This window comes from Mus caroli, unplaced genomic scaffold (genome assembly GCF_978045245.1).
Source record: "Mus caroli unplaced genomic scaffold, Mus_caroli_1 scaffold_17, whole genome shotgun sequence".
Lineage (NCBI taxonomy): Eukaryota > Metazoa > Chordata > Mammalia > Rodentia > Muridae > Mus > Mus caroli.
In genome coordinates, this window is record NW_028227272.1 from 46,612,668 (window position 1) to 46,637,904 (window position 25,237).

The window sequence follows — 25,237 nt, forward strand, 5'->3', positions numbered from 1 at the left end:
TAGGCAACTAAGAACAGGCCTACTCATTAAGCAAGTGTCTCATTAAATGAATGTCACATAGACTCCTGGGGTACTGCTAAGCTTGGTTGTTATATTAGACCACTGGATGTGTATACCCTACAACCAGCCAGTATCTTGCCATAAAGAGCAAAGATTACCTTTTTCTTCTAGTTGAATCCCACCATCATCCAGGTACATGGCCTGGTAACAGAAACAGAACTGGATGCAATTTCTACTCACCCCAAAAGCCCAGTGACTGAGGATGGCGTTCAACCCAAATCATTGTTCAGGGAAGCCATGATTTGTATGTTTTGAAAATCCTCCCTTTAGTCACAGGACAATGTTCTGTAACTAGACCATGCTTTAACCTTCATTTCCCACTAACTTCATGTATCTTCAGCTAGAGTTATTGAATGTTTAATGAAACAAAGTTTTCTAGCTTTTAAGATTCTGCAAACACATTTTATTGTTTAAAAAAAAGCTTGGGAGAATTGACATAAGGTTACTAAATTTTAGTTGAAAAACAATGTAAGGCTTTATATAATTTACTGAGTAAACCTATTATGTTGTTACAAAATTTTCTGGGTAAACCCAGACCAAAAAAAAAAAAAAGTCCCATTTTAAGTTTAACAAAGCTGGCTGGAAGAACCAAAGTATGATTGATCCTACCCAGCTGACATTGCTAGCCTGCACAGGCTCCTCTCTGGCTCTCTGAGCATAATGGCTCTGTATAGCGTTTTCAGTCCATCTGGCTGCCTCTCCTGTTTCCTTCACTTGGTTGATGTCTGTTGTTTCTCTGATGTCTGACTAGAGGGCCAGGGAAGCGTTCTAAGAAACTTTAAGAACTGTTACTATTTCCACAAATTAGATGAAAGCAAAGTTCAACTGGCTCGAACTTTGGCAAGTGCAGCACTCACCACGTCTGCTGCTGTGAGCGTCCTGAGAAGGGTATTTGTACCTGCGTAGTTTTGCTCCCCGGCACCTGACACAGGAAAGGACTATTTACCATGTATTTAAGTACATGCTGAATGAATTTAACTAATATTTGTAATATAAAGTTTGCTGTGGGCTTTGAACTAGAAGACTGGGTTCTCTTCTTTTGACTAGTAAAAATTCCACAAGTAATTTCTGTCCCGGCCCTGTTTCCACACCCTTAGGTACATCTCAGAAACTCTCTGTGCTTCCACACTCTGTTTACTCTTTCATCTTTTTCTGCTTATTTTTTTAATCCTTTATTAGAAGCAGTTCAAGGTTGTTTCAGATGCTTTCCCCCAAAGCTGTGGTGTGTAAATAAATAAATAAAAGCCTAATAAATGTAATAGCTCACCTGTTCCCGAAATAAAATGCTGACATTTCAAATGTTCTTCATTGTAAAGGTTAGATGATTAAACGTATTCCTTTTCTGCTGCCGCAGATTATTCAAATAAACATCAACCTCACGCAAACCACACAAACCACATCAGGCTTCGGAGCACAGGTAGCTTTGAGGAACAGATAGATATTTGAAATCAGGAGAAAGGAAAACACAGGTATAGCATTCTAGTTTAAAAACAAACAACCTTAAGAAAGCCACCAAATCTATTTATGCATATTACCTGCCCTTTCCAAATACCAAGAAATCCAGCTGCCAGCCAAGTTATTTCTCATAAATGTTGTCGATGCACAAGACTGTTGCTTCCTGAACCTATGCAGATCTGCTGTTAGCCTTCTTAAACCATCAGACTGGCTCCTCCAAGCTATGTAAATAACACTTAAAACTGGACCAAATCTCAATTAAGCCTCAAATTCCACGTTATTTTCTAACAAAGAAGACTTAATCCAAAACACACAGAGACTGATAATCCCTATTTGCCTTCATTCCTCCTCTAAGGATGTCACAGGCAGTATCTCTCATTGCTTTGCTATCTAGGGGAAAAGCTCAAAAAGGGAAAGTTCCCACCATAAGATAAACCATCTGAATTTCATCTAATGCTCACCTGTCCAAACATGCCAGAATCCTCCAAGCAGATACAAAACCTCTCAGAGTCCCAGGCACCACCATCCTTTCCCATGTATGTTAAACAAAGTGTAGCAGGAGTTGAGGGACCGGCCCAGGCCACACAGAAACGGAGCCAGGCTAAGTATCCTCCTCTACACCTACAGCACAGAGGGCAAGCATAAGGATCTCGTGGCAAAGGAGAGGTTAACAGCTCAGGGAGAAATTAGCATTGGTCCTTGGCAGGTGCTTAAGCATTCCGTGCGCCAGGGGATCATCTCTGTTATCATCTTTTGAGTATTTTCCAGTTACCGATGTCCTTGTCCCCGAAGACACAGAGCACACTCAATCAGTATGCACAGCCCTTTTATAAAACAGCTAGTACTCAGCTTTGAGCCGGGGGCTCTTCTGAGGGCAGGGAACACACCCCTGGCACACACTTGATGAGCTACATTGAATTTAGTCTAATTCCACAGGGCAAGCACCTCCGATAAAAGCCTTAATGCGAGTACAAACACGCCGTTTTCAACCCATCTGGGAAAATAAAGGCACTCGCTCTCCTGAAGAGCAGAACAGCAGCTTTGGCACAGGGCCTGGCATCTTGCTTGGGAGGCACGGCAACTTTTGTATTCAGATGAGTTGAAAAACAATCCTGACTTTGAGCATCAGCCTCGTTAGACAGTGAGGATTCCTGAGCGTTGTTGCCAGGTCAGGAGCAGGAGTTGTAGGGTCAGAACCAGCTCCAAAATGACCAACAATACCATTACGTGGACGCTTTTATATATGCAGTGATATGCATACATAAAGGGGTATCAGGTACCAGTTGCTGGTTTAATTCGTACGGCAACCTAATAGATTTTTTAACTTACTTTATAATAAACCTATAATATCAGTTCACATTCTACACGTCCTGCTGTTTTTTAGCTACCTCCCAGGTTGACTTCTATGAGATGGATACCAACTGCCCTCACTCCACTTTGTCTATTGTGTACTTCTCAAGTAAGAATCTGAGAAATTTATGAAAAAAAAGAGAAGACTCTTATTATCATTATCATCATTATCATCAGTATCACCATCATCATCATCATCACCACCACCACCATCATCATCATCGTTATTTAGGCCACAGTTTTTGCTGGCTAAAATTTCAAACTTAAGCACCCCCAGCTGTTCATCTCCTCATGCGGGACTTCTAGCTAGCACACAACAGGTCATAGCAATGACCCATGAGTCAGGACAATGGAAGGACCCCCAATAGCAGATGCCGAGGAGGTCACATGGTGTGGTTCTTTGAATGAAAAACACTGCCTCATAGGCCCATGCCTTTGAACACTTGTTAACTCTATTAGTAGAATTGTTTGGGGAGACTGTGAAACCCTTAGGAGTTGGAACCATGATAGGAAATACATCCCCCATGGCAGACTTGGAGAGTTTATTGCCTCTGTCCCATATCCACTTAGCTCTCTCTGCTTTGCATTTGCCTGGCCTCCTGGTACCCCCTCTCCCCTGCCATGATAGCCTCTGTGCCTGGAACTATAATCCAATAATTCCATCTTCTAAAAGTTGTGCAGCAAGAGCAGAGTGAGAAGATGCCAGGCTTGCTCATTGACAACCTGTTCTATTAAGAATGAATCCACTCCTGCCAGCCTCAACCAAGAGGAGAGCAGCACTGATACCTACAAAGACATCATGACCCAATTATCATTCACAGATCACCTCTTAAAGTCCCATGATCTTTCAATACCTCTCCACTGGGGAGGAAGGTGTTATGGACCAAACTTCTAGCTCCTGAAAGTGTCAAATGAGGAAAAGGCAATTCCCCCGGGGCATGAGATTGAAGATGGTTTTGTTTCTCAAGGGACAACACAGGACCACTATTCTCACCTGATGGATGATCCCAGCATCTTTTGTTTCCTTCCTCCCTTAACATCTTTCTCTGCATTGAATATTCTCAAGACATGGTTGTTAGTACAAGCTTACAGCCAACTTGTTCCTACCCTGATAAAACCCAACGTGAGTGCACCCAGAGAAGCCCAGCAGAAGTGAGGTATACGCCACACTGAGAAGGATCTAGACTTGGGCTGGAAACAATGGCACTCAGCAGAGAAAGCGAGCCCTCCCTGAAACAACTACCCTTTCTCAGAAATAATGGAGTTATGCAAGTTAAGGAGGACTTAGTCTGAGAATGCAGAAAACCTATCGTAATAATGCAAAGAGCTGTAAAGACAAGCACTTCCTAAATACTCAGTTCCCACACCAGTAAATTAGGATTAATATGTGCAAGATCTCAGAGCTTAATTTTTATGTGTGGTCAGATTTGATTCTGCAGTAAGCCTAGTCTTTTTGACCATTTTGTGACTATTCTTTACCCTATGCATGAGGACAGACTATATTCAGGTGGTGTGCACACATTGAACCTCATGTGCATATGTACTTAATGATTGACTCTTATGCATGACTTTCATCGACCTGCCCACTTCTTCCTGCAGCCACACTGTACTAACCAGTTCTGGGGAAGACTCTAGTCCACTGACTACATCCTGATGTATTTAGTGTGAGAGCAAGCCTTGATCTAGAGCTCTCAGGAGAGAGAGAGAGAGTCTCAGTTATTCTAACATCACTCTGCCAACCCAGCATATACAAAATGGAATTGCAGAGAATGCTACGTCCACACAAATACTGGGAGGGAATGGATGAGTGCATCCCATCCCTCCTCCTGGTAAATCGTTCTCAAATACGCTTCCTCAAAATAAAATCCCCTCGAGTTTTGCACCATCTTTGGTGGTGACTTTCCCCACTGTGTAGCTCTGTTTAGCTGCTTCTGTTATTCCTGTTTCTACTCCCACTAAATTGCACAGCCCTATTTGCATTTCCACAAGACGACACATGCTAGCCTTTTTCCATAAAAGGAGAAGTATGATTCAACTCTGAGGATGCCTGACTTCATATAATTATCTCAGAGTCTGAATTTCTAGCCTTGCTGCAGACTTCATTTCTAATTGCCACCCAGGCACTCGCACTGCTAAAAACTCCAGACTCGGTGGATCAGAGGCACAGTATCACCTTTCTAGCCTGGATGCACCTTGTTGACTTTTGCAAATATATTAGTTTTCTCTTCCCTGTGTGCAAACACTTATAGAAACAATGTAAAGGAGAAAGTGTTTACTTTGGCTCAGAGTTTCATGGCGCTTCATCTCGCTGGCTCTGTCTTTCTTTCAGAGCATCACATATTAAGGATGTCTTATAGGTGAACTTTGCCATGATAGGCAGGGGACAGAGAAAAGGGGAGGGGGTACAGGAAGAAACTAGGGCAAGATTTAGATCCCAGTGACCCACTTCCTCCAAGAAGGCTTTACCCTCTACCTTTCGTAGCTTCCTGTTCTGTTATTGCACGATGAACCCATCAATGGAGCAACCCATTCCCTATGTCAGAACCCCCATGGTCTAATCATTTGGGACAGTCTCACAGAAATCCCTGGAGGTACATCTCACCAACAATCCTAAACTCTTGTACTATCTATCAATGCTAAGCATCTTAGTATGCCTCCTTTTCGCTTCAATTCTAAATCATCATCTTTCCACCAACCTTTCATTCCTCTGGATGTTTGCCTGCCGCTGCCTTCACCTTCCCGTTACTGTTCAAACTGTTGGGAAATGATGTCCCTAACCTCCATCTGTGCATCCCATCAGATGAACAGATTTTCTCTATTACCTCTGGAAACACACTATAAACTCCAGTTTCAAGTAGCAGAGGCAGAGATGGGGATTAACACAGCGGGATCACTGAGAGGAATGAACATCCAAGAACAGGTTATAAAGGAATGAGGAGGTAATGCAGAGAAAGGTGAGAAGCCCAGCAGGCTAGGCTTAGCTGAAGTCTGGTCTCTGAAGCATTGAAGGCTGAATCTTACCATAGCCTTACCTTTGCTTCAGTAAGAGATTGTTTGCATCTTTAAATATATCAGTTGTTGGCTAGGATTTACCCCTGGTCAGATGGCATAGATTCCCAGGCTCCTCAGAGCAAGGGCAGGCCCATCATTAGCCATTAGCAGCAAAATACATACAGAGTTTGGGTGCACCAGCCAGATCTGTGTAGAACATAGCAGGGGCTACTGCTCTCGCTGGCACTTAACAAAAGGCATAACAAGTAGTAACAGGGTCAAGTCTGGAAACAGCAACAGCCACGAGTTTGCTTTGCTTGTTTATTTTGTTTTTCATAACAGAATGAGTAAAATTACCCAGTCATTATCAGTAATGAGAAGCTGCTACAAGCCAAGAAGGCCAATCAAAGAACTTTGTAGTAATAGTGAGGGTCTTTTTTGTTCTGTAAAACTATTGTGGTACAGACGAAAGGAAACCTCTTCGAGGACACAGCAGCAAGTAAAAATGAGAAGGGTCTGGTTTCTTCACTCCCCGCTTGACTTTCAATTTTCTGCCTGGACCTCCTATTAGCTGAGTCTATGCTGATGTCATAGAGGAAGGGAGCCTGAACAATGTGGCTCTTTCTCATTGACAGCAGAGTAGGGGATGGCAGAAAGAACAAGAGCCAATATGTGATACTAACGCCATTACTCTGTTACATGCTTAGACTTCTGCTCGCACTAAGCAAGTTGTATGCTTACCCAGCAGCCATTTTTCTTCTGTTCTATAGAATTAACCAGTTTGGGGACATACATATCTCTTTAGATTAAAATAGAAGTAATCACATTTTTGTCACGTCCCACTTAGCGCAATCAAATATGTACCATGTGTTGTTTCTCTGGCTCCGATCCTAGCTCCCAAACTGTGCAAAAGACCAATCTTCATAACGACGCTTCTACTGGATGCCCATTCCCAGCCCCAAATTAGAACCAAGCAGAGAAACAAGAAAGAGCTCAAGCTTTTGAAAGTGGCAGAGTGGATGGAGGAGATGCAGGAAGGATGTGGGGGCCTTGGCCGACATTAGCCGGCAGACAGGGCCAACAGTCCAGGGTCAGTCCAGGAAGCATCAATAGCCATATTCTTTTCGACATTTCACGAGGCACTGAAGAACATAATTAAGCATTGGCCATAGGTCCATGTTTAGCTGGCACATTTACACGTGTCTTTAATTATTCTTTTTCACACTAGAACAGTACTCAGATCACCCAAGAGACAGCTGAGACAAAGACCATCCCAGGAGACTTAACTAAGTGATTAGAGGCTTATCGGGAATGAGAGAAAGCCAAGCCTTTAGGTGTTGTTCTCCACCATGTGGGAATTACACAGTGGCAGGTGGGAGCAACTACCATGGATTTGCTATGAGTGGGATAATTTCTCAAGTCTACAAGTACTATAGGAAGACATTAGCCTGTTTCTACTTGGTAAAGTGAAGAAGATCAATTGAATTCTGCCATCACTCTTGACTCTATATTGCTTTAAAGCAGCATGAAAAGTCTGTAAGTTATAACCTTCTGCCAAGCCTATAGTGGATTTTGGAGACAAGTACAAGCTTATGCAATAAATAGTCTTTTTACCAAGGTACGTCAGCACACAGTTAGTGGGACTTTATTTGTGCTGGCAGTGATGACTGAATACTCCTCTTAAACGTTGCATTTAAAAAGTTTCAGTTCTCAAGGAATTTATACACTTGAGAAAATGACACAGAGTGAAATGCAATATCAAGCACTTACATCTTCCCTACACCCTCTTTCTAAATAGCCTCTCAAGCTGTCAAATCAATCTTGAGATGCACCATAAGGGCATCCAGTTCTCTATTTGCTGAGATGAGAAATCAAATCCACAATCATAACAAACAAGCAAATCCATCCCCACTGCCAATACGCATGTGGGATGCAGTTCATTTTCAGTGATTAACAACTTTTGAGAATCAGAATTCAGATCATTATACTGTAAAAATTTCCCTTGAAAATCCAAATGAATTACTCTGACTTGCCAAGGACTTTAAAAAAAAATCAACAATTAAGCCAGCTGATTTTTCTAGTAAGAGAAGAACAATATATCATTAATGTCAGCAGAATATGATTGATGATAATAACACAAGTGTGTCAACAGAGTGTTGACGAATTTTGCATTTTTAAGGTATTTTACCCCTGAAGGCAATTTATAAACTGTATAACTGCTTCTTATCAGTGTAAGGTTTATTTTTCTTTTAAATATCAAAACTAGGGATAAAGCCGGGCAGTGGTGGCACATACCTTTAATCCCAGCACTTGGGAGGCAGAGGCAGGTGGATTTCTGAATTCGAGGCCAGCCTGGTCTACAGAGTGAGTTCCAGGACAGCCAGGGCTACACAGAGAAACCCTGTCTCAAAAAACAAAAAACAGGGAAAAAATAATTCCTCCTGGCTTAGCTAGACTTTCTCTAGGAAAAAAAAAATCACGCCTTCTCTGGCTGAATTAGATGGCTTCAGTATGACAAGCCCCAGTTGATGAACTACAAAGAAGGAAAAGCAACACTGGCTAAGTTTTTGAGAAGCAGAAACAATGACAAAAGGGCAAGGGCCTCAATCTGACCCCCAATGCCAAGGTTGGAAATTGTAACCAGCAATACAAACTATAATATCGACTCACAGTGACACAAATGCATGGTAGGGTGAACTGCATCTGTTACTAAATAATTCCAGAGAATATATCTGTACACAAACTCCTCATGGCAAGTGAAGCCTAGTAGCTCACTTGTTGAATACAGATTGGGCGTGATCTCTCATAGTGCTAGAGTATGAAAGGGAAGAAATCACAATTTTTTTTAATTTATAATATGTTTTATTACGTATTTTCCTCAATTACATTTCCAATGCTATCCCAAAAGTCCCCCATAACCCCCCCCCCACTTCCCTACCCACCCATTCCCATTCTTTTGGCCCTGGCATTCCCCTGTATTGGGGTATATAAAGTTTGCAAGTCCAATGGGCCTCTCTTTCCAGTGATGGCCGACTAGGCCATCTTTCAATACATATGCAGCTAGAGACAAGAGCTTCGGGGTACTGGTTAGTTCATCATGTTGTTCCCCCTATAGGGTTGCATATCCCTTTAACTCCTTGGGTACTTTCTCTAGCTTCTCCATTGGGAGCCTTGTGATCCATCCTAGAGCTGACTGTGAGCATCCACTTCTGTGTTTGCTAGGCCTCGGCATAGTCTCACAAGAGACAGCTATATCTGGGTCCTTTGAACAATATCTTGCTAGTGTATGCAATGGTGTCAGCGTTTGGAAGCTGATTATAGGATGGATCCCTGGATATGGCAGTCTCTAGATGGTCCATCCTTTCATCACAGCTACAAACTTTGTCTGTGTAACTCCTTCCATGGGTGTTTTGTTCCCAATTAAAGAAGGGGCATAGTGTCCACACTTTGGTCTTCATTCTTCTTGAGTTTCATGCATTTAGCAAATTGTATCTTGTATCTTGGGTATCCTAAGTTTTGGGCTAATATCCACTTATCAGTGAATACATATTGTGTGAGTTCCTTTGTGATTGTGTTACCTCACTCAAGATGATGCCCTCCAGGTCCATCCATTTGGCTAGGAATTTCATAAATTCATTCTTTTTAATAGCTGAGTAGTACTCCATTGTGTAAATGTACCATAATTTCTGTATCCATTCCTCTGTTGAGGGGCATCTGGGTTCTTTCCAGCTTCTGGCTATTATAAATAAGGCTGCTATGAACATAGTGGAGCATGTATCCTTCTTACCTGGATATATGCCCAGGAGAGGTATTGCTGGATCCTCCGGTAGTACTATGTCCAATTTTCTGAGGAACCGCCAGACTGATTTCCAGAGTGGTTGCACAAGCTTGCAATCCCACCAACAATGGAGGAGTGTTCCTCTTTCTCCACATCCTCGCCAGCATCTGCTGTCACCTGAATTTTTGATCTTAGCCATTCTGACTGGTGTGAGGTGGAATCTCAGGGTTGTTTTGATTTGCATTTCCCTGATGATTAAGGATGTTGAACATTTTTTCAGGTGCTTCTCTGCCATTTGGTATTCCTCAGGTGAGAATTCTTTGTTCAGTTCTGAGCCCCATTTTATAATGGGGTTATTTGATTTTCTGGAGTCCACCTTCTTGAGTTCTTTATATATATTGAATATTAGTCCCTTATCTGATTTAGGATAGGTAAAGATCCTTTCCCAATCTGTTGGTGGTTTTTTTGTCTTATTGATGGTGTCTTTTGCCTTGCAGAAGCTTTGCAGTTTCATGAGTTTCCACTTGTCAATTCTCGATCTTACAGCACAAGCCATTGCTGTTCTATTCAAGAATTTTTCCCCTGTGCCCATATCTGCAAGGCTTTTCCCCACTTTCTCCTCTATAAGTTTCAGTGTCTCTGGTTTTAGGTAAAGTTCTTTGATCCACTTAGACTTGACCTTAGTACAAGGAGATAGGAATGGATAGATTCGCATTCTTCTACATGATAACAACCAGTTGTACCAGCACCATTTGTTGAAAATGCTGTCTTTCTTCCACTGGATGGTTTTAGCTCCCTTGTCGAAGATCAAGAGACCTTAGGTGTGTGGGTTCATTTCTGGGTCTTCAATTCTATTCCATTGGTCTACTTGTCTGTCACTATACCAGTACCACGCAGTTTTTATCACAATTGCTCTGTAGTAAAGCTTTAGGTCCGGCATGGTGATTCCACCAGAGGTTCTTTTATCCTTGACAAGAGTTTTTGCTATCCTAGGTTTTTTGTTATTCCAGATGAATTTGCAGATTGCACTTTCTAATTCGTTGAAGAATTGATTTGGAATTTTGATGGGGATTGCATTGAATCTGTAGATTGCTTTTGGCAAGATAGCCATTTTTACAATGTTGATCCTGCCAATCCATGAGCATGGGAGATCTTTCCATCTTCTGAGATCTTCTAGAATTTCTTTCTTCAGAGACTTGAAGTTTTTATTATACAGATCTTTCACTTCCCTAGTTAGAGTCACGCCAAGATATTTTATATTATTTGTGACTATTGAGAAGGGTGTTGTTTCCCTAATTTCTTTCTCAGCCTGTTTATTCTTTGTGTAAAGAAAGGCCATTGATTTGTTTGAGTTAATTTTATATCCAGAGACTTCACCGAAGCTGTTTATCAGGTTTAGGAGTTCTCTGGTGGAATTTTTAGGGTCACTTATATATACTATCATATCATCTGCAAAAAGTGATATTTTGACTTCATCTTTTCCAATTTGTATCCCTTTGATCTCCTTTTCTTGTCGAATTGCTCTGGCTAGGACTTCAAGTACGATGTTGAATAGGTATGGAGAAAGTGGACAGGCTTGTCTAGTCCCTGATTTTAGAGGGATTGCTTCAAGCTTCTCACCATTTAATTTGATGTTGGCTACTGGTTTGCTGTAGATTGCTTTTATCATGTTTAGGTATGGGCCTTGAATTCCTGATCTTTCCAAGACTTTTATCATGAATGGGTGTTGGATCTTGTCAAATGCTTTTTCCGCATCTAACGAGATGATCATGTGGTTTTTGTCTTTGAGTTTGTTTATATACTGGATTACGTTGATGGATTTCTGTATATTGAACCATCCCTGCATCCCTGGGATGAAACCTACTTGGTCAGGATGGATGATTGTTTTGATGTGTTCTTGGATTCGGTTAGCAAGAACTTTATTGAGGATTTTTGCATCAATATTCATAAGGGATATTGGTCTGAAGTTTTCTATCTTTGTTGGGTCTTTTTGTGGTTTAGGTATCAGAGTAATTGTGGCTTCATAGAATGAGTTGGGTGGAGTACCTTCTGTTTCTATTTTGTGGAATAGTTTGTGAAGAACTGGAATTAGATCTTCTTTGAAGGTCTGATAGAACTCTGCACTAAACACATCTGGTCCTGGGCTTTTTTTGGTTGGGAAACTATTAATGACTGCTTCTATTTCTTTGGGGGATATAGGGCTGTTTACATCATTAACCTGACCTTGATTCAACTTTGGTACCTGGTATCTGTCTAGAAACTTCTCCATTTCATCCAGGTTCTCCAGTTTTGTTGAATATAGCTTTTTGTGGAAGGATCTGATGGTGTTTTGGATGTCTTCAGGATCTGTTATTATGTCTCCTTTTTCAATTCTGATTTTGTTAATTAGAATGCTTTCCCTGTGCCCTCTAGTGAGTCTGGCTAAGGGTTTATCTATCTTGTTGATTTTCTCAAAGAACCAGCTCCTTGATTGGTTGATTCTTTGAATAGTTCTTGTTTCCACTTGGTTGATTTCGCCCCTGAGTTTGATTATTTCCTGCTGTCTACTCCTCTTGGGTGAATTTGCTTCCTTTTGTTCTAGTGCTTTTAGGTGTGTTGTCAAGCTGCTAATGTGTGCTCTCTCTAGTTTCTTTTTGGAGGCACTCAGAGCTATGAGTTTTCCTCTTAGAAATGCTTTCCTTGTGTCCCATAAGTTTGGGTATGTTGTGGCTTCATTTTCATTGAACTCTAAAAAGTCCTTAATTTCTTTCTTTATTCCTTCCTTCACCAAGGTATCATTGAGAAGAGTGTTGTTCAGTTTCCACGTGAATGTTGGCTTTCTATTGTTTATTTTGTTATTGAAGATCAGCCTTAGTCCATGGTGATCTGATAGGATGCATGGGACAATTTCAATATTTTTGTATCTGTTGAGGCCTGTTTTGTGACCAATTATGTGGTCAATTTTGGAGAAGGTACCATGAGGTGCTGAGGAGAAGGTATATCCTTTTGTTTTAGGATAGAATGTTCTGTAGATATCTGCCAGATCCATTTGATTCATAACTTCTGTTAGTTTCACTGTGTCCCTGTTTAGTTTCTTTTTCCATGATCTGTCCATTGGTGAAAGTGGACATTGGTTGAAGTCTCCCACTATTATTGTATGAGGTGCAATGTGTGCTTTGAGATTTACTAAAGTTTCTTTAATGAATGTGGCTGCCTTTGTATTTGGAGCATAGATATTCAGAATTGATAGTTCCTCTTGGAGGATTCTACCTTTGATGAGTATGAAGTGAGCCTCCCTGTCTTTTTTGATGACTTTGGGTTGGAAGTCAATCTTATCAGATATTAGAATGGCTACTCCAGCTTGTTTCTTCATACCGTTTGCTTGGAAAATTGTTTTCCAGCCTTTCATTCTGAGGTAGTGTCTATCTTTTTCTCTGAGATGAGTTTCCTGTAAGCAGCAGAATGTTGGGTCTTGTTTGTGTAGCCAGTTTGTTAGTCTATGTCTTTTTTATTGGGGAGTTGAGTCCATTGATATTAAGAGATATTAAGGAAAAGTAATTGTTGTTTCCTGTTATTTTTGTTGTTAAAGTTGGCATTCTGTTCTTGTGGCTGTCTTCTTTTAGGTTTGTTGAGGGATTACCTTCTTGTTTTTTCTAGGGCTTGGTTCCCGTCCTCGTATTGGTTTTTTTCTGTTATTATCCTTTGAAGGGCTGGATTCGTGGAGAGATAATGTGTGAATTTGGTTTTGCCGTGGAATACTTTGGTTTCTCCATCTATGTTAATTGAGAGTTTGGCTGGGTATAGTAGCCTGGGCTGGAATTTGTGTTCTTTTAGTGTCTGTATAACATCTGTCCAGGATCTTCTGGCTTTCATAGTCTCTGGTGAAAAATCTGGTGTAATTCTGATAGGCATGCCTTTATATGTTACTTGGCCTTTTTCTCTTACTGCTTTTAGTATTCTATCTTTATTTAGTGCATTTGTTGTTCTGATTATTATGTGTCGGGAGGTATTTCTTTTCTGGTCCAGTCTATTTGGAGTTCTGTAGGCTTCTTGTATGTTCATGGGCATCTCTTTCTTTAGATTTGGGAAGTTTTCTTCTATAATTTTGTTGAAGATGTTTGCTGGTCCTTTGAGTTGAAAATCTTCATTCTCATCCACTCCTATTATCCGTAGGTTTGGTCTTCTCATTGTGTCCTGCATTTCCTGGATGTTTTGAGTTAGGATCTTTTTGCATTTTCCATTTTCTTTGATTGTTGTGCCGATGTTCTCTATGGAATCTTCTGCACCTGAGGTTCTCTCTTCCATCTCTTGTATTCTGTTGCTGATGCTTGCATCTATGGTTCCAGATTTATTTCCTAGGGTTTCTATCTCCAGTATTGCCTCATTTTGGGTTTTCTTTATTGTGTCTACTTCCCTTTTTAGGTCTAGTATGGTTTTGTTCATTTCCATCATCTGTTTGGATGTGTTTTCCTGTTTTTCTTTAAGGACTTCTACCTGTTTGGTTGTCTTTTCCTGTTTTTCTTTAAGGACTTCTACCTGTTTGATTGTGTTATCCTGTTTTTCTTTAAGGACTTGTAACTCTTTAGCAATGTTCTCCTGTAATTCTTTAAGTGAGTTATTAAAGTCCTTCTTGATGTCCTCTACTATCATCATGAGATATGCTTTTAAATCCAGGTCTAGCTTTTCAGGTGTGTTGGGGTGCCCTGGACTGGGTGAAGTGGGAGTGCTGGGTTCTGATGATGGTGAGTGGTCTTGGTTTCTGTTAGTAAGATTCTTACTTTTACCTTACGCCATCTGGTAATCTCTGGAGTTGTTATAGTTGTCTATGTTTAGAGTTTCAGTGGTTAGAGCACTCTCTGCTGACAAGCTCTCCTCTTTTAGGGAAGGTGCACAGATATCTGGTGTTTGGACCTCCTCCTGGCCGAAGAAGAAGGCCCAAAACAGGACCTTTCCCAGATGCTGTGTTGCTTTTGCAGGTCACAGAAGCTGTCAGCTTCTGTGGTGCACACTCTCACCTGTGCAGACTAAGTTCCTAAGTTTGGTGGAGTCCCGGAACCAAGATGGCGCTCCCTTCTCCTGAGGCAGAGGGCTCCCGTGCAGGGCGGGACCACTGTCCTCCGGCTGGGAGGGTGCCAGATGTCTGCGGCCCCAAAAGGGTGCTGCCTCAGCAGCTCTGTGGCTCCCACCTGTCCCAGAAGCTGTCTGCCTCTGTGGTGCACACTCTCACCTGTGCAGACTAAGTTCCGGGCGGAGTCCCGGAACCAAGATGGCGCTCCCTTCTCCTCGAAATCACAATTTAAACCTGACAAACTGCTTTGCACGAGCAAGCAGGTTAACATTACCCATGACAGTGTCATGATGTAATCTTGTACTACATTATATGTGTGATAAGACTCCATGATAATCTCATGATGCAGCTGTGTACTACATTATACATGTGGCATGTGTACCATATCTGTGAGTATTCTGCCACAAACACACAGCCTCATTCTTACCATGGGAAAACTATATGATAAAGCTACAATCAATTTACCTATAAATTGCCTAACCAATACAACCTCCAACTGTCAAGGTAACAAACAAACAAAGCAAGACGAAGAATTTGAAGTCTAGAGAAAACTGGAAAGACAGATCTGCTAAGCCTTTTGAGGTTTTCTCATTGGGTCCTAAAACACAGGAAAAAATATGGAGCAAACAGTATCTATGCTGTTGTATTGCAATTATTGCATTGTATGTATCCATTGTAATTTTCTTAAATATTTTGGAATGCAACATGAGTATTAGATGTAAGGAAACCTGGGAAAAGTAAATAGAATGTTATTGTGTTCCTGTAGATTTATTTAATACTCAAATGTAAAACTATTTAGGAACTCAGAATTGCAATTTAAAAATGAATGAGACAAAATAAAAATGTTGCATATGTAAATAGGCAAAATGCAATTCTTTATGTGATCTTGAAGAATTGTTCAGATGGCTAAATATAGGTCATTAGTACTTGCTATGGCTCTCTATCCCCCCACCCCCCGAAGAACCAAAGCAACATGTATGTAACTGTATACTGGGCTGGCTTGAGGGGATGAGAAACTTAACAGTAGAAAAATGAAAGCTTTTCTTCAGAAACCAAACTACAGTAAGATGAACGAAAAGGAAATACAGCAATGCTCTTGGAGTGTGCTCCTCAAAGAAGCCTACCCCAGGACAGAAAAAATGTGCAACACGCTCTCAAGGGGAAATTCCACTGGGGAAATTCCTTGGAGGGCTAAGGGAGCTTAAACTGAAGTAAACATAAACTTCCACCACTATTGTTAAAGAAGGGGAGAAGAGAAGGTATAAAATAAACTACTACTCAGGGAGCCTTTGTGCCTGTCACCCTTTAGAGTGGTCCTGCATTGCACATCATTGAACGTGTTATTAGTGTTGCCATTGGGCTCAGAAGTAGAGGAAATCGCCGAGCCTCAGCATCAGCTCACATATCCAGGACTCAAGGATGATGACAGATCTAGAAAACAACAAATGGCTTACCAGACACTTATTCTTCAGCCCGACATCTGGCCCTGTTTCATGTCTGCCAATGTAACAAAGTTGTGTTTTTTTAGGAAGGTAAAAAAGGTTTCGTATTAGAAAGATTTATAAATGTGATTGACCACCTTGGTTGCAAATCTCATGAGCCTCTTTATATTGCACTGTCTTAACTGTTTTATTAACTAACTGTAGTTGTGAGGAGCTTACTAGCCATTTGTACTGAGTGCCAGACTGTTTTCTCTGAACATCACTTCAGAGCTAAGCCACACCTGGAGAGCCTGGCTCTTCCTCATATTTCTGGAGTGAAAAGAAACACTTTACTGCAGGGCCTGGGATGTGACATCCTGAACTGTCATGAAATGGACTAGATGATGAAGTCTGGATATATAGGATAGTTTACCTCTGCATGCTAAATCTGTGTATACATGTGTATATGGGGAGGGGGGCATGCACGTACACACAAACAGCACTTGATGTGAATTCAGCCATTCCTCTGGAGGTCAAAGTAGACCATTGGCTGTGTCAGTTCTCACCCTCTAGGTAGGGCCTCTCTCTCACTTTACTACTTTGTATGGCAGACCAGCTGGCCTTCAAGCTTCTGAGCATTCTCTTCTATCTGCCTCCTGTCTCCCAGTAGACAACTGGAATTAGACATGCTAGAACTATGTCTATAGAAAGCCAGATCATTCTTTTACAAGGGTTCTGGGGATTCCAGAACAAGACCTCATGCTTGCACAGCAAGGACTTTTACCCACTAAACCATCTTCCCAGCCACTGCATAATAAATCTTGATGGAAAGAAAATAATAGATGTGGCAGGCGAATGCCTTCTCTGTCTGTCATCCCTCATTCTCAGGAGACACAGCTCTCTATTCAGGCTCTAAAAATGTCCATCACTCTGAGTGAATGTAACTGTCTGCCACAAAGGTCTCCAAATCTCCTCTCCATTGCTCACAAAGAAGTAACCAACATGGAAAGCCATCTCTCACAGAGCCACCCATCCAGCCTCACTTCTATCTTTGCAGCTTCGGGTTCTCACCTTGGACATGAAAGATCAACATTTTAATCCTCGCCTCAGGTTCATTTTTTTTTTAGAGAGAGAGAAAGAACACAGGCTCATAATTGAACAGCTTATAATTGAAAACCAATCATCTGAATATGTGCAGAAAAACAAAGTTTGCAAAAATAATTATCTTAGCCCCATTTTATGAGAAAGTACATTTTAATATGATAAAAGCTAGATCTTTAAAAACTGCAACAAAGTTCTATGCAGGGAATTAGTAGAAATGCTATAGGTCAAGGACATAGAATCAGGCATGAGTCCTAGTTGGGCAGCAAAACTAATAACCCATTGGGGTAATTAAGAACAAATGACAAGGGTGGAGGTATAACTTAGTACCATAGTACTTACCAAACACAGTCAGTTGCTAAATTTGACCTTAAGAATTTCATGTTGACTAGGAGTGTGGGTTGACACCTGATGCACATAAACTCAGTTGTGCACATATACACACAAATAAAGAAAAATAAAGAAAAGTTTAAGATAAAACAAAACAAAAACAACCAAAATATTCTGCTGGCAGGGTTAAGGGAAAGTAACGTGAACAAATGATCTACCCCCTAAAGGCAGGAAGAGCAGACTCTAGCACTCTAGGCTGGAAATTTAGCATATCCACTGGCTGTGGAAGTTTGCTAGGCAGGGCTCTGGGAGAGGGCTTTAACGGACACTCAGACTCAGTAAAGTTCTGGTTTGTTGACAAGTCTTGAAAGTCTTTCCTAATATGTAATAGTAGGTTGACTTGAATCCTGCCTACTTAATGTCATATATAGAAGACAGGAACCTTGTGGAAGGGAAGGAGGTAAGGTCTGAGAGATTATCCTGGGTTTGGCTATACCTTAAATCCCATTAAGCTTCAGAAAAGAACACAGACACACAGTAAGAAAGGTCATGAGAATATGGAGATCAACACTAGAATTACACTGCCTCAATCAAGCATGATCAGGGCACGATAGAATCAAGGAGCAGGAAGCAAGATTTCTCCTCTGGAGCTTTTGGAAGGACTATGTGCCCCGCTGAAACAAGATTAAAGGCATTGGGGCTTCAGAACTGTAAAACAATGTGTATGTTCTTTTAATCCATCATACTGATGAGGGACCTAGGACCCATTACAGAACCACATTTGGAACATTTGGAGAACATTTTTTTTCTTTCTAAAGTATGAGATATCCTAAAACAAGATGAAACATGGATCATGGAGCTGACTCTAGTTGAAGTATAGCTTACACTAATACTATACACAAACTGGGGGAAATCAGACGAAGTCCTAAAAAAACTTTTGACACACAATAGCCAATGAAAGGGTCTAAAAACAGGAACATGGGTTTTGATACATACTAAAAAAAAAAATCAGTCAAATAATCTCACAAAACCACACACTGCTTAATATCCACCCATAGCAACTGAGCCATAATTCAGGCTGAGAGAAAATGGATACAACAGAACATTTAGTCCTCAGAGAGTACTGTGATGTGAGGTGATAACAATTACAGCTATCATCATGAGTTTTAAAGTCTCAAATGCAGTGCCAAAAACAACTAAGCATAAGTCTATCACATTTATACTATATCAAACCGATTTGGGTATTTTGAGCAAAGATAGCCATAGTCTGTAAAAGGAATAGACATCTGAGATAACATTACTGAAAAGTAATGGGCAGAATATGTACCCAACCATGCAAGAACAAAAGCCAAACCTAACAAAATAGTAAGACAAGAGAATATTTAAAGGCCAAGGAAATGATCATGTTAATTGTAAACCAGTGTGAATACAGAACTTGAAAAGCACAGAAGATACCCCACTGGAAGCCATTCTTGAGACAGAAGAAGTTGGAACTAGCCTGATAATTTCAGATGCACAGAATCAATGAGGTTAATGCTTAGGACACAATTGTAAACCTTGAAGTAAAAAGCCATCAAATGAAGCAGCTGATACACAAATAAAATAGAAGTATTCCTTGAAGTGAAAATAAAATTAAATCACTTTACTGAAAGTAAGTCTGACTTCCAGTAAAAGTCAATCCAGCATGCTCAGGACCTAGACATGTACTAATTAAGCATCTGAATGTCAAAAGAAGAGGGGGGAGGGGGAGGAGGAGGGGAGGAAGAGAAAGGAAGAACAGAAAGAAGAGGAAGAAGAAGAAGAGGAGGAGGAGAAAGAAAAGAAGAAGAAGAGGAAGAGAAAGAAGAAGAAGAAGAAGAAGAAGAAGAAGAAGAAGAAGAAGAAGAAGAAGAAGAAGAAGAAGAAGAAGAAGAAGAAGAAGAAGAAGAAGAAGAAGAAGGAAGAGGAGGAGGAGGAGGAGAATTTTATTGGAAGGAAAAGAATAACTAACCTTTAGTTTCTACACAGAAGACAGGGAGATTTGCTGATTCTGTGACTCCATGCTGCTTTCATAGAGGGAGAAAACATTAGAAAGAAAAAGCAGCACCAGAAGGAGCTATTTATGAAGTGAATTCATTTCCTCCTCTTCCTTTATACAATATACAATATCTTTAGTGAAGCCTCAAACTAGGGAACCACACCCATACACACACACAAAACAACCAACAACAACAAAACAACAAAGAAAAAAAAACCAATAAATGAAAACAACAAAATCTAGTAACAGACATTATCCGAAATATATCACAAACCACTTATGAAAATTTCATATAACCAGAAAATACTAAGGATGTTACTGTGACATAAACTGAAGACAGGGAACAAAACTTGAAAAGGCATTGGAACTCAAAGGCAAGACAAATGCATGATTGGAAAAGCCTTCTCACTTGCCTTGAAAAGAATGAATGGCATTGGTTGTCAGAAGCCAGGACTCCTCACCAATAACCTGAACAAATCAAAGTAATGTTGGCAAGGGAAAAAGTTTTGTCAGATGGCTGATAAAAAGTCTGTATCTGTCAACACTCTTTCGGGAAAACGGTGGGAGGGAGGCTGAATTCAGGATAGTGAAATATTTACAGGTTTCTAGTTACTCTGGGGTTGACACTTGCAGATCTGAAATAAATAATTAACCATATTCAACCAGGAAAACAAAGTCAATGGAGATGATTTTTCTTTCATTCTCAAGTTACCATAAAGGTAAGATTGCTATACCATCATATTATCACTCATCTTCCAACTAGGGACATGCGTTCAACATAGTTATTAATTGTATGATTGTGTATGACAATGAGCATCCTAGACAGCCAGGGTAGAAATCAAATCTCTGTTTTTTAGGTGTCTGTTTCCTCAACCTACAACACAACTCAATTGTCTTCTGAATGAGGATACTCATGGATTAAACTAGCTTTGCGTTTTCTAATGAGTAAGCGACACATTGACTACTGACCTCACTGTGGAGGGAGGTGTGCCCAGAAATAAGGCTCATTCAAGTTAGGTCAAGAGAAATGATAGAAGAAAGGTTAAGGTAGGAAACTTAGAGAAAGGGAAACAAAGTGTGTTGCTTGCTTGCAAGAACTGCAAGATTTACTCTCCTTGAGGTGCTTGCGTGGATAGAGACAGAGACAGAACTCTTATAGGAAAAAAATTTGAAAGAATTTGTCAAACAGAGTGAAGCCATGCTAGGTCATCCTCAAAATCCCCCCAAAGAAAAGGAGGAACAATGCAGTCTTTCAAATCACCCAAAATAAAAAAATGGGGATATGAAAAATCAAAGATCTTGAAAACCTGGGGTCCAGGAGAAGAAGATAAGGTGCATCTCAGCTTCTAAAATAGAAAAAATAAATAAGTAATTTTGTTTTATAGTCGAACGGGAGATACATTAGGAAAAAAAACACTGTAAAACTGTAACTCTAGAAGAAAACAAATACATCCAAAAATATGCTTAGAATTTTCATGTCAGGTGGTTCATAACTGCCCCTACCTCCAGCTCTAGAGGATCCAATGGTATTTTCAGACCTTTGAGGACATCTCTCTCATGTGGGTATAACTAATCACACACACACACACACACACACACACACACACACACACAATTAAAACAAAATAAAAATCTTTTTAAAAAACATATCATATAAGGAAATGGAACCAGTTAGATGATTCAATATGTAAAGAAGCCTGCTGTCAACCAAGCCTGACAACCTGGGTTAGATCCTTAGGATAGCTAACAAGCCCCATATTGTAGTCAAATAGGTACAGAATATACCCACTGAAATCAGAAGTCCTCAGATATCTTTTAAAACAAGTATTATTTATTCCTGCCTTCTGTATCTTATCAGAACATTAGGACCTTATTTTTATATTTAAAATAACCAGTAGTATCCACCATGCCAACTTCGTACTGTTTGTTTTGTAATATGTATATGTGCGTGTGTGTGTGTGTGTGTGTGTGTGTGTGTGTGTACTGAATTAATTTAAAAGATCAGTCACATTTTCCCTAACAAGAAATTAAAATGTCAAGTAAAAGTAATATACATTTGACTTAATCATGCCCAACTCTAGTATCTAGATATAAACAGAATAGAATGAAAGCCTTACCTTGGTTAGAACTTCATAACTTCTAGTCAAATGCTAGGCAATCCAAGGGGCAAATGTTAGATGCATAACTAGCAAAGTATAATGATGAATGAAAAGTGTTAGCCTAAGAGCTCTCTTCTTGGAACTTCATCCTTGCTCTGAGTCACTTGGATTCCAAAGTTCAGATTCCAGCAGTGACGTTACAAGAAGTAAAAAGGCACATCCATGTGATCATAGTTTGTCTCTCCTGCTATGGGAGACAGCCAGTAATAAACAGAATGACACAGTATCAGAACAACACAACTCCTTGCTGCTTGATAAAGTTCACGTTACAAAAACTACAAAGTGAACAACGACAACAACGAAAAGAAGTGTGAAGACACGCACCAGGAGTCTTCTATCTGCACCGAGCCTTAGGATGGCACACAATTCTCTTTGTTGCATGACTTCACCTTTGCACATCACTGACTGCCCACTTTATCCACCTGTCACACATGGGAGAGGAAAGATACATTTGAGAAACTCCTCCCCTCTTCTTATCCAGGTCTCCCTCCACAGCTCTATTCTGGAGTCATCTGTTCTAAGCCTTCCATTGCCAATTGAGTATTGATGTAGATGTCCCCAAATCCCCACAGTCATCCACTATAACTTTTATTATTCTTTAGTAAGATCTATTGTGACACAAGATCAAACTGGAACTTCCTTGAAGGATGCAGACAGTCCTAGCTTCCACCTCTGAATCCTTGAGAACCATGTAGTTCCTGATACATCACAGCCACTCTTGAGTTAGTCTAGGGAAATATCTAAGATCCTAAAGTATTAAAGTGTCACCACAAGGGAAACATACTTTCATGGAATCTCAAAATAGAAGAACTAGACATTCTTTGAAGGTGTTTGAAGTTGTAGAATGAAATACTGTATACATCCAGAGATATTTTGTATGCAAACATTGTTCTGACTGAGGCTAAAAACAGAGCTAAGGTTTTTAAAAATACCAATGACTGGGAGATAAATCAGACCATACCAATGTTGAAGTCTAAGTCAGCAGCTTCAGGGTGTGTACCTTTCCCTTGCACAGTGTTTGCTCCAACCACCAGTAAAAGGTACCTGAAGAAAAGTTAGAGGGACCATTGGGGAGTTACATAAGGGGAGCCTGTAGGGCCATATCTGGCAGAAGTTCAATTGTCAGTCACTGAAGTCCATTATCATTTCAAACATCAGTTTGAGTTCTCATCTGCAAAGTAGCTCTTTAATCCCTTCAAGGGGTGCCATATGAAATATTGTTAACTGTGATAATATCTATAATGTGCACACCCATACACCTATGTGCCAGAGGAGAATTTACAGATGCATTGGTGTTTAACCTTCATTAAATATATAAAAATTATTAAGGAATTAAAGCATTACTGTCATGCCACTCGAGGAGGGCAGGGGAGCTGCCGGTTGATGTCTCAGTGATCAAAAAGGGCTGAAATTAATAATGTAACTGGAGGCTTTCAATTGTCAAAGCACTGCAGAAGAAAGTGAATTTGAAGTCTAAAGCTGAGAAGGGAATCATGACTGAAATGTAGATCTTAAGTGGGTTTGAGGTGTGCAGGTGTTGTCCTCTTCATGTATTAGCCACTTAAAGCGTATATATCAATTAATATTAACTCTAGCAAGAAACATTCTCCTAGTATTCAAATTAATAAAAAGCATGATGTGTTAGAATTACACATGTACTTCCCAAAATGCTAAGTGTGATGTTGTTAACACTTGCATGTATCCTATGTTCTGGTCCATTGCTGTTTTGGAACTGCCATGTTAAGGCAGGAGTTCCCATGGCCTTCTCCATTCTTTTTCTCACCTTTTCCCTGTTTTATGGCTATGCCATAGATCTACAAAATCCCTAGAAAATTTTAAGTTTGTAATGGGTTGTCTGTCAAACAGTTTCACAATGTTTTTTGGAGGGGACCATTGTGATGAACAGGCAGGGCAAAAGACACCCCTGTCTCTTTTAGAGTGATATCTTCATGCCCTGCCATATCCCATTGATACAAGTCTTTGCTCTACCTATTATTGAGTCGACTAGCCCCACATGAATGCTTGACATCTTATCTCAGCTATAGAGTGTGACTGTCCTGCCTTTTGTCCTGTGTATTCTTTACTTTGTAATAGGACTCCTGAAAAAGATAGCATTGATATTGATAACCTCTGCTGGTAATGCCAGCCTGTAGGGGTCAGACTGACCCTTATTTTGTGTCTCTAGTCAACAACCCTCAAGGATATTCAACATGATTTCCCACCAGGTACTTTTTGCCCATGGAGATAGCCAATTCAGTAACTCACCCTTAGATTCAGTCTTCCTCCATCCTGAAATTTTTCAGGATCTCTCCCTCTATTCCCTGGATTCACTTCCAAAAGACTGTACTTATATTAAAGATATATCCTGGCCATGTTCCTTGGAGTACCCTCATTGAAAATGGGATACAAACATAATCTTTCAATTTCCCGGTCCATTTTCTTTTTACCCTAACAATCACCAGATCTAAAAGTCAATGCTTATTATACCCATTTCAATCTCAGAGAAGGCAACAAGATTTAATATTTAAATATGAAGCATTTAATCTCTTTATGTCCTGTATGCTTTGCATATATTAGGTGCTTAACTATAGAAAACTGTGGTTACCTTTAAGGCAAGCATTGTCTAGGATGAATACGTGTATAAAAGCAGAGCCTGTCTGCAGACAACGCCAAAGAGTTGGAGTAGCTATCTTTACACCGTGACATTTCAGTCTATAAGGCTTCCTGGCAGGCTCCTTTTTATCCTGAGTTTTCTAATAAGAAGTCAGACTTTTATTCTTATGGCTTCTTATTTTAGATGTGCATGGCTTATTTTAAGCAGCCTCATCAAACAGAGAAAACAGAAAAATATCTTTATAGATCCGAGGCTTATAATAGAAATAACATCAACATTTACCAGCTGCAATTATATATACACATGTGTGTGCTTATTGAGACTTGCTCCTCAGAGTTTTACTGGTGGGCTCATGGTTGTTTGTTTCTTGTACAAAAAGGATATTGAGAAAAATAAACGAAGCATCTGAGGTGAAATATCGTGTTGCTATCAGCATGCTGTATAACATAGGAATGGGGGGGGACTGCTATTCTTGATGTAGAAAGGATAAATTTAAATATAAAAGCCCAAAAGGAGTTATTCTATTCATCATGCTGGCTATCGGGTTAGTTGGTCACACTGCTTCTGAGATAAGAGCTCCTAAAGGTCACTTAGAATACACACGTTTAGCAGACATATGAAGGCAGACAAACACTGCTGTGTTTGTTCACAAGAGTGAGAGGTTATATGTGAAAACACAAGGGAAGAAACAGGAGTCTTGGATCTCACCTATATTAATTAAAGTGTCTGTTACTCTAATATAGCAGACTATATTTATTCTGGGATTTTCCTAAAAAAATACATCTAAGCTATGTAGAATATCTAGAAAGTCTGTTCTTTCAAAGCAAGCATAAAATAGAGACCTCCTCCATCAGCCACTAGCTCATGCAATTGGCACTAGAACTGACCATATGATCAATAACTTGATACAAAAT

General features: G+C 40.1%; 1 long non-coding RNA gene across 1 annotated transcript in view; it reads right to left on the reverse strand.

Moving 5' to 3' along the window:
- Positions 1 to 21,740, reverse strand: part of LOC115029581 (uncharacterized) — a 52,413-nt gene extending 30,673 nt beyond the window's left edge. Inside the window, exons 1-2 of the long non-coding RNA XR_003835150.1 lie at positions 21,668 to 21,740; positions 20,858 to 20,896 (exon numbers count right to left, since the gene is read on the reverse strand). This is a non-coding gene — a long non-coding RNA (uncharacterized LOC115029581). The remainder of the gene's footprint in view (positions 1 to 20,857; positions 20,897 to 21,667) is intronic.
- Positions 21,741 to 25,237: the final 3,497 nt, after the last annotated feature.